Here is a 10,265-nt window from a genome sequence, read left to right as displayed (position 1 = left end):
TTCAGCTGATGTTGATTGCATATGACAGGCACCGTGTTGGGCCCTGGGGATGCAGTGGTGACTAAGAGAATGGTTCGTGGCAGGGAATATTTGGGGCAGAGACTTAGCATGTGAGCAGTGTAATTCAGGAAACGAATGGTGGCCAAGGTTGCGTGGCAATGTGTACTTAATCCTATAGAAATTTACATTTAAGAATGGATCAGATGGTAACTTTTATGTTACATGTATTTTTCCACACTAAAAAATAATTAAGCTGAGCAAGGAGGTATCATAAAATGATGACAATTGTTAAGGCCAGTTGGTGGATATATAGAACTTTACATAATAGAATATCTCTATACTTTGAATTTTTTATAATAAAGTTAAAATAAATGTTAATAGTGGCATCTTCAGTCTGTAGATTTTGTGATAAGATATGTGATGTGACATTTTTGACATGAGCTATGGAGTAGATGGTGGAAAAGACCCCTGCTCTGTAAAAAATTAAAAATTAGCCAGCTGTGGTGATGTATGCCTGGAGTCCCAGCTGCTCAGGAGGTTGAAGCAGGAGGATCAGTTGACCCTAGGAGTTTGAGGTTGCAGGGAGCTATGATGATGTTACTGTATTCTAGCCTGGGTGACAGAGTAAGACTCGCCTCAGACAAACAAACAAAACTCCAAAAACACAATAACAAAAAATAAATGAGTTGTAACTCATGGGTCATAGTTTGCCAACTCCAACTTTATGCACAAGTGTAGATGTGGACTTTTCTCAGGAAAATATAGTGTAAAGGAACGGAAGAAGGAAAGTTAGTTACAGATGGAATTGTTGAAACGGGGTTGGGAGTTAAGGCATTTTTCATCTGATTCCATCTGAAAGTTAGTTACAGATGGAATTGTTGAAATGGGGTTGGGAGTTAAGGCATTTTTCATCTGATGCCTTCTATATTTCCTGTGAAAACATCATAATAGAATATAGTTAATAGTAACCTGGGTTTATGGAGGGCAGATATTGTTTTAGGAGATTTACGTGCACTGACAATATTTTAGAAGATTTACATGTACTGACTCATTTACTATTTACAAGAACTGTATGAGGCAGGAAATATTGTTTCTATTTTACCAACAAGGAACTGAGGTACAGAACTGTTAGGAGATGTATGCTTAAAGTTGCATTTATTTGAGTTGCTGGAAGCTGAATAAAACCCTGACAGTTTGCCTCAAGAGCCACAGTCTTATCTACAAGCCTGTTTACTAATGTCATCCATGGGTGGGGAAGGGGACACGGGAGGGGTTGGCCATCTAAGGAGTGTGAAGGAAGGGAAGAATGATTTGAATAACGTGATAAGATCATAGGGGATGTCCAGAACTCAGTTGAGACTGGTAATTACAAATTGCAAGTGCTGTCAATCAACTGGAGGATGTGGTTTGCTCCAGAGCATCTCTGCTACTTGAGTGCAGGCGTGCTGAGTGGACAGACTATTGGGTTTATCATTCATTGGGTGTGGATTAACATTCAGTGGGTGTGGCAAGAGGACAAAGTGAAAATTGCTGCAGTATTTTACAGATGAAAGAGGCTTTGGGGACTATATCCTGCTTATTAAAACTCTTTCTGCCAGGTAGTATTTTGTCTCTCATTGGCTTCTTTTGGCAAAGAATTTTGGTGAATAGAGCAGAACCTTGAAATGCAGCTAAATTCAATACACCAAGAATTAGCATATGCTAGATTCTCTGCTGGAAGCTAAGCATATTTTGAACTAGGACTTTTCTGTTTATCTACTATGAATGCCATTAGTTCCCGAGGTTTTTGTTTAAAAGCAATGCATCAGATTCTTAAGTGCTTTTCCTCTGACTTCTATGCTTACTCCATCTCAGTTACAAGGTCATATTAATGACGCCTTTCAGATTTCTTTTATGTCACTATGTCATTCTATAATCAAAAATGATAACGTTGTAGTAGTATGAACAGTTCTTAAATTTATACCACAAATTTTATTTTATAATCTAAAAAAGTTAAAATTTTCATCTAAGAAAAATCAAAAGCAAAGAGTCAAATAGGAAATTCTATATACATCACAATGACCCATACCAGCAACTTTTAGTAATAAAGATTTGAGTGATTTGATAGCTCTAAATGATCTGTATGGTCAATTGAAAATTAGCTGATTATCAATATACTGGGAAAATCTTATTTTTATGATGACTTTAATAGACTGAAATTGTGAACTGGATTCTGAATCACAAAATTTTGAGATAAGTTAGGTAGCAATGAGACAGATTATTAGAAGTGATTTTATTTTGAACTTTTTAATGCAATGTGTGGACCTTGAGCCCGAAGATAATTAGCCATTAGAAATCAAAATTTGGTGCCCATCCAAATCTACTGAATGAGAATCTGCATTTTAGTAAGATTTCCACAGGTTTTTATGCACATTGCAGTTTGAAAAGTACTTGTCTGTATCAACATTATAGTAATTAAGTATTGTGATGATTTGAGTGCATGTAAAGCACCTGTTGGTTTTTATATTATATATTTGGTGTAGTGATGAATTGACCACATGTAATCCCAAATATATTTTAGTTAAGCAGGTAATTTGAGAGGAAAATGGGGTAGAAAGGCCTGGGTTCTCATTTGTTTTCAACTTGCATGACTGGTTGGCAAATCATACACTCACAGTTCTGCTTTTTATTTTCTCCAGCCTTCTTTATTATTGTACTCTGACTTTCATCTTTCCTTCTGCAGTTCTCCATGCTCCTCAATTAAAAAAAACCTTGATTTGCAAAAGCAACAGTTTCTTGACTCTCAGAAGCCAGGTCTTTATCACATCAAAAAGAGTTAACAGAAAAGACACCTACAAAGTTGGGAGAATTCTCATTCTCCAGGAACTCTAATTCTTTGAGGAAATTTTGACAGTTGTCACATGGCATTCTAACTGCTGAAATGCTTGATAGTTTTCTTCAGGACAGGACTGAATGTTGACCCACAGTAATGAATGTGATGAACCTTCAGCCAAGGCATGTGCAAGGCGAAGAGGTGAGTCTGACTCATTAGTTTTGTTCTAGAGCAATGAAGAGTCATGACATTTGCCCTGATTGTCCCCTTCCAAATGGAGGTCTGCCTGAAGATATCATTTTTTGCTTTGAGGTTTTTCTTCTGCATATGTCTTTTTTTTTTTTTTTGCTTTTTAAACTAAAAATATGGAATGCTTCACAAATTTGCGTGTCAGCCTTGAGCAGGGGCCATGCTAATCTTCTCTGTATTGTTCCAATTTTAGTATATGTGTGCCGAAGCAAGCACTGCATATCTTTTTCAAAAACATACAATGCCAAGGTGAGTGACAGGAAGATAGTGACTATTCAACGTATGGCAAAGACCATGAAGCTAAGGGTTTCTTCTTGTCAAATATTTCTGTTGAGAGCACTTTTATTTCTTCATCTTTGTGCTTTCTTCTTGGAAGAAAGATAATAAATGAGAGGCCAGATCACCAAGGCAGACAATAGAAGACCTCTCAATAGCCAGGCAAAGGTGTGTTACTGCAAGATTTCCCTTTTCATCTTTAGGATTTAGGTAGATGCTTTTAGATAGACAATACTATAGAGCAAAAAGGGAGAATGTTTTATTGCTCAATTATTCTAGATATTAAAGCTGACTGTCATGATTTTGAATTAATATTAGATATTCAAGAGAACGAATTAAATCTAGGATCACTTGTGAGTGGAAAAATAAACAGAATGTCCATCTCATTGATCTGGCCAAGACAAATAGCCCAGTCTAATAATAGTAATGTCGCTTGAGGACTACTATATGCATTGTCTCATTTTATTCTTGGATTGACCCCTGTGAACATGGCATCATTATAATTCCCCTTATTCATGCCAGGAAATGGAGAGGTAGAGACATTAGGAAACTTCCTGAGGGTCACACAGTTGGCTATTGGCATAGCTGGGACTATATCCACTTTCAGGATTCCATCTCCCTCCCAAACCCTAATCTATAGGTTACAAGGGAATGTGAAGATATTTAGCCACAATTTCTCCATTCTCCCCACGTATACCTCTCACACACCCATAAAGCCCTTTACTACCTTAGGAGAAGTTTCAAAGTCATGTTCTCCTTACTTGTTAGATAAATTTTGGAATGTATTGGTAATTATGAGCAGCAGTCATTGTTTCTCTTTCTGATGGCCACAGGCAAGATATTGATTTAGAAAACATGATTGTGCTGTAAATTCATAAAGTAAGTGAATTAAAAGCAAAAATGGGCTATGAAAAGAGCCCCCAAAAGATTCCTAATGTCCTTAATACTCATACCATTAAACTGAGAAAAGCAAATACGCAATCTGTTGAGCAACGCTCTTGCTACTAATTCCTTAGAGGTGTCACTGTCTAGCATGTATCAACTGTCTCCAACTGCAGAAAGCAAGCTACAACAGATCAGCCAGTGTTAATGTGGGTTGCGTCAGGCTTCTGTCTGTCATGTTGTTCTTCTTCTTGGAGACCTTGTCCTGACAATTATTTTCTCTTTATTCTGTATCTTCAGCTCTTCCTGTTGATGTTTAACCACAACGTGCACATTAAACATGCTAAATCTCTCCTGCCTTAAACAATAATGGCAATGCTAAGCCCCCCAGGTACTGCTCTGGCTGTAGCTCTGCTCAGTTCTTGCAGCCAGGCATTACAAAAGGTTTGTCAAAAGGTTACAGTTTCTTCTTTTTACTCTCCAACCCACACTCCAACTTTACCAAACCAGCATTTCTCAAGTTCACCAATGTCTTTCTTATCTCAAGCTTTATTTGGAAAAAAATTTTTTTTCAATCTCCCTGAGCTCAGAGCAGAATCAGGTATGGCCAGCCACTGGCTCCTCCCTTCCCTGGTTTCAGGACCCTTGCAAGCTGCTGGCCCTCTTGCCTACCCAGTCCCAGTTTACAGCTCCTCTCCTGCCTGCCTCCTACAGCTTCCTTTTTGATATTGCTTGGGGCTCCACCCTTCCCTCTTTCACACCGCACCTTCTTCTGAGAGAATCTTATTTACTACTCCCCTGGTTTCAATTACAACCTACATGCCTATACCATCAATAACACTGTAATAACATTTATTGACTGATTACAACGTGTGCCATTATGCTAAGCTCTTCATGCGAAGTATCTAATCTGTTCCTCATAGCAACACTGAAATGTTTAAATTCACCGCATGCTTTCTGCTGAGTCCTAGAGCTATGTCTATGGACGTGTGCTAGACAATTCCTTTGATTCTCTTAAAGTCATCTCTAAGGCAAAATGTTCAAAATGATATTCTTCATCTTCCCCACTCCACTCTGCGTTTTCCAACCTTGTTCTTTCAACATTACTCCCCTTGTTCATGGTTTCAAGCTAGAATCCTGGGAGTGAAACGGTTTTGCTCCTTATGTCTGCCCACTCCATTTAATCACTAAATCCCACTACTTTTACCTACTAAACAGCTTTCTAATGTGTGGCTTCTTCCCATTTCCATGACCTTCATTCTACTCCATGGGTTCTCCATCCCAGCACTGTTCCAGGTAATTCTTCATTGTGGTGCTCTTTTTTTTTGTATTTTTTTTAGAGTTTCAAGCTGTTGCCCTGGGTAGAGTGGCATGGCATCACTGCTCACAGCAACCTCAAACTCTTGGGCTTATGCAATTCTCTTGCCCCCCTCCCAAATAGCTGGGACTACAGGTGCCTGCCACAACACCTGGATATTTTGGGTTATAGTTGTCATTGCTGTTTGGTGGGCCCAGGCTGGATTCGAACCCGCCAGTGCAATTGTATGTGGCTGGTACCTTAGCAGCTTGAGCTACAGGCTCTGAGCCAAAATAGGGTATTTTCTTTCTTCCTTTTTTTTTTTTTTCTTGAAACAGAATCTCACTTTGTTGCCCTCAGTAGAGGCATCACAGTTCACAGCAACCTCCTCCAGCTCTTGGGGTTAGGTGATTCTCTTGCCTCAGCCTCCTGAGGAGTTGGGACTGTGGGCATCCCCCACAATGCCTGGCTAATTTTTTTTTGTTGTTGTTGCAGTTTGGCCGGGGCCAGACTTGAACCTGCCACCTTCAGTATATAGAGGCTGGCGCCCTACTCACTGAGCCACAGGTGCTGCCCTGTGTATATACTTTCCTGTGTATTATACTATGGTTAACAGTATCCCTGTCCTCTTCCCACTAGATACCAGTAGTAACCCTCCCTCCTTTGCCCCACTGTGTGAAAATCAGAAATGTCTCAAGTCATTACCAAATATTCATTGGGAAGCAAGAACATTCTCATTCGAGAGCCACCACTTCAGTCCCAGTCAGTGTCATCTCTCTTGCTAGTTAATGCAACACATTCAGTTCATCCTAAATGATGCAAAATGTAAATCAGATTATGTCACCACTCTTTGAGATTTATTTTTAAAATTTAGCTTCTCCATGCATTTAGAATAAAATTCAAAGTTCTTAAAAGCGTTTCTAAGTTTCGACCCTTGCTTACTTACCATTTCAGTTTCTTTTGGGGCCATAGTAGATTTCCTTATTGGCATTTCCTCAATATGCCCATTTTCTATCCTGGGGCTTCACAGGGTTCTCACTGTTGCTTGGAATGTTTCCATCTGCCCCTTTTACTTTGCCTCGTTACTTGTCCATCATCCCCTCAGGTCTCAGCTCCTGTTTTGCTTCCTCAAAGAGATCCTACCCAGCAACAATCCTTCTTTCTAGCAAACTAGGATGCTATGCAAACCACATGCTTCTGTAGCTCAGTGTACTTACTGGTTACCTATTCTCTGTGTGTAATTACCTATTTAGTGCTTCTCTTTCCTGTCAAATGGAAAAATCTGTGAGAGTGGTTACCAAGTCTGTTTCGTACTCTGTTAATATTTAGTATCTGCCGTAATTCTGAGCACGTAGTACAGACTCAGTAAGTATTTGTTTGATGAATACAGTGGAGAAGCAGTCTATTAGAAGGATGCAGTGGTGCCTTATAGATGACACCAGGAAAGGAAAATAGAGAAGTCTCATTGGCACAGGAAATAGAACCTAGGAAGTCAGGGGCCCATCCTCCATCAGTGAGAGCGAAACAGTCTCTTATCTTTTTTCTTCTTTCTTCTTCCTTTACCTGCTTCTCTCTGGGATTCCCTCTCCTTTCTTATCTGTGCCGAGTCTGCCTTAAGTCCACATGACCTTCATGTTGTCTTATCTAGTGCTGAGTAGCAGTGTTACTAAGTTGTGAGTTTTCTAAGTGAAGAAGGAACATTCATGGACAATTGGACTAGAGTTGGGGAGGAAGAAGAGTAGTGAAATGCACACCCCCATTTTTATGGCTCCTCCTTTGGTTTTCCAGAAGATGAAAGAAGGAGATGTTACACTCAAATTATATGTAGGATCATTTCTGTTAAGCTCTGTTTAGGAGATCATTTGCATCAGAAACATGCCTAGTATGGCTTGGCGCCTATGGCTCAAGTGGCTAAGGCGCCAGCCATATACACCTAAGGTGGCAGGTTTGAATCCAGCCCGGGCCCGCCAAAACAACAATGACAGCTGCAACAAAAAATAGCCAGGCATTGTGGTGGGCACCTGTGGTCCCAGCTACTTGGGAAGCTGAGGCAGGAGACTCACTTGAGCCCAGGAGTTGGAGGTTGCTGTGAGCTGTGATACCACAGCACTCTACCCAGGGGGATAGCTTGAGGCCCTGTTTCAAAAAAAAAAAAAAAATAGAAACATGCCTAGTAGAAATATCCTTGGAATAGCCTTAAATATCATAGCAACAAGATGAAAACAATTCAGACAAAAAAGATAAGAATTTTCTTTTCCTGAACACCTTATGTGATCTCTGGGCCGTCTTTCACTAGAACATTAACACTTGGTTCTAAGGAAGCAAACCCAAGAAATAACATAGTTTCTGAATGCTTCCATGGACTATGGAAGCCAACCAAGTCAGACTGACCCTTTTTTTGGTAAATGGGCATCACAGAGAATGATCATCAGTAAAATCCCTGATTTGGTTTGTTTGATGTTGCCATATAAACAAGGTTTTATTTGCTTTTTAAACAGAAGTAGAGATGGTTTCTGAAATTTTCTTATTTTGCTGTGAAAGATTAGTACAGATATGAGATTGTTGGCATTGATGAGCATGTGTGGGGGAGCAGGTGCAGATACACCAAGATACATTTGGGGACAGGAAAGTGGGCAAATTATATGGGGGCATATGGGCTCTAGAGGCACACTTAGCCAACTGTCCTCACATCCCAAGAGCAAAACACGTCTTACATTTTTGAACAACTGAGATCAGACTTCTCTTTTGTGGACATAGATAGACGCTCAGAAATGTGAGACATCAGGTGCTAGAAGCTGTCGCTTGGAGCAATGCTGATTTATTTTCAGAAAGCTAAGCCAAGGGAAACCCATAATTTTCTGAGGAAGAGATTCTGCAATCATCTTTAAACTTTCAGATGCTAATTCTTATCTTATTTCTATAACCACCCGCTCTAGAGCATGTTTAATGAAAATAAGGGATGATGGCTGTCATAGCTTAAGTGAGCTAAATTTTATCTGCGCTGAAAATCGCTGTGAAATAATCTCTAATTATAAAGCTGGGAAACAGAACATTTCAGCACATGTGTGTTGAGAGAGTGAGCCTCCAGCTCTTACCACTAGAGCTATCTTGAAAATTATTCACATCTGCTAAAAGGGGAAAAGACGGAGCTTCTTCATCAGTATTTTAAAATAATTTAAATATGTAGCAACTATGGTGAAATTTGGCCTGAAGACCTATTTTTCTAAATTGGTGATTAAAGACATTTTATTGCATATGGAAAGTCCTTAATTTTTGAAATATTGAATATAGAAACCATATAGCATACCATAAATAATTCTGCAAATGTTCAGTAGAGGCTGTATGCCAGGTGTTATTCTAAACACCTCACACATTATCTTCCTTATGTTTACTTCCTAGCCAAGTTAAGCATAAAGTGGCAAAAATCAAGACAGGATTAACTCAACTAAGAAATTTCCAAACACTTCAGAAATCTACTTCAAATCTTTAGGCAACAAAATGCAACAACACAAGGATTAAAAAAAAAAAGTCCATAAAAATGCTTTGATCAGACATAGAGCTGCTTTTAATATTTTAAAGGGCTGAGATTGTCTGGACTGGAAATTATAATAATATCATTTATCTTATTCTTAAATAACAATATTTGTAGTTATTCTGAATCAATTAATCTACATATTCTATAGGCTTCCACAGGCTGAGGTATGTAAGGGAGTTTTCCACACATAATGTATACTCATAAATTCATTCCTTTGGTATTTCTTCCCTTTCCACTCAATAGTCCACTTTCAAAATTGTGTTAAGGAAGAGGCAACTTATAGCCAAAATAAGATTCTTGAAAACATCACAAATACTTGTGCTGTGTAACAAGTCATAACCTTTTCCTGGATTGTTACATACATTTTGAAAACTGCCTATTTTCCCTAAGTCTCAAAAGCCACTAGTGAATAAAATGATTTCTGTTGGGATAAAGTCTCCTGAAAGCTGAGTGCACAAATGTTCATCAACACCAGGTGGGTAAGCTTTCCTGACTGGTGTCTTTAACCTTCAAACTACATAACTTTCAATTTGTATTAAACTTAGCAATGTGTGCTGATCTTAAACCAATTGTCAAATTTTACTTTTGTTTAGAGATATACAAAATGGAAATGTTGCCGTTAGATTAAAATTCTCACTGAAGTTCATAAAAAACCAGCCCATAAACTTCAAAAATTCTAAACCACTTCAGGTTTCAGTATGTGAAAGCACATTTGGTCACATTTACCTGTGTGAGGGAATCAATGTTCATGAAGCTCTGTGATCTTTTTGATTTGTCACAGGCATTAATGGAACATTGATTAGTAACTCAAAGCCAAAGGAGACTTAGTTAATCATGGAACAAGAAAAACAAAACACTTGAAAAATGTTGATCTTATTATTTCAATTTTCCAGGCAGACCCTTAAAGACCGGGTCAGATTGATCCATCAACAATTCAGCTGAGCACTCCATCACTCTAACATTGTCAGAGGTACCCTAAATTACTCTCGCTGTGTAAGTCTCTGAAATGGAGAATGCCAGAATCTTTTGTGCTAAGAAAGAATACAATTTCATGGCTGAAGTCTGATGAATTCAGATTTCTTGTTTAAATAATGTTGTCTCTCTGCACACTTGCGTGTCTTCTGGCACAAAAGGTCAACTGTATCCTACAACTTCTGAACTAGAATGTCTATTTTATATGAAAATGATATATTTGCTATTCTGCAGGGGAGTTA

General features: G+C 38.7%; 1 non-coding gene across 1 annotated transcript; it reads right to left on the bottom strand.

Moving 5' to 3' along the window:
- Positions 1–3,171: 3,171 nt before the first annotated feature.
- On the bottom strand, positions 3,172–3,275 carry LOC111722116. The gene has a single exon (XR_002771051.1). It is a non-coding gene; the product is annotated as a U6 spliceosomal RNA (small nuclear RNA).
- Between the last annotated feature and the right edge of the window lie 6,990 nt (positions 3,276–10,265).

This window comes from Otolemur garnettii, unplaced genomic scaffold (assembly GCF_000181295.1).
Source record: "Otolemur garnettii isolate 467f Iridium unplaced genomic scaffold, OtoGar3 scaffold00214, whole genome shotgun sequence".
Lineage (NCBI taxonomy): Eukaryota > Metazoa > Chordata > Mammalia > Primates > Galagidae > Otolemur > Otolemur garnettii.
This window is presented reverse-complemented; position numbering and strand designations above follow the sequence as displayed.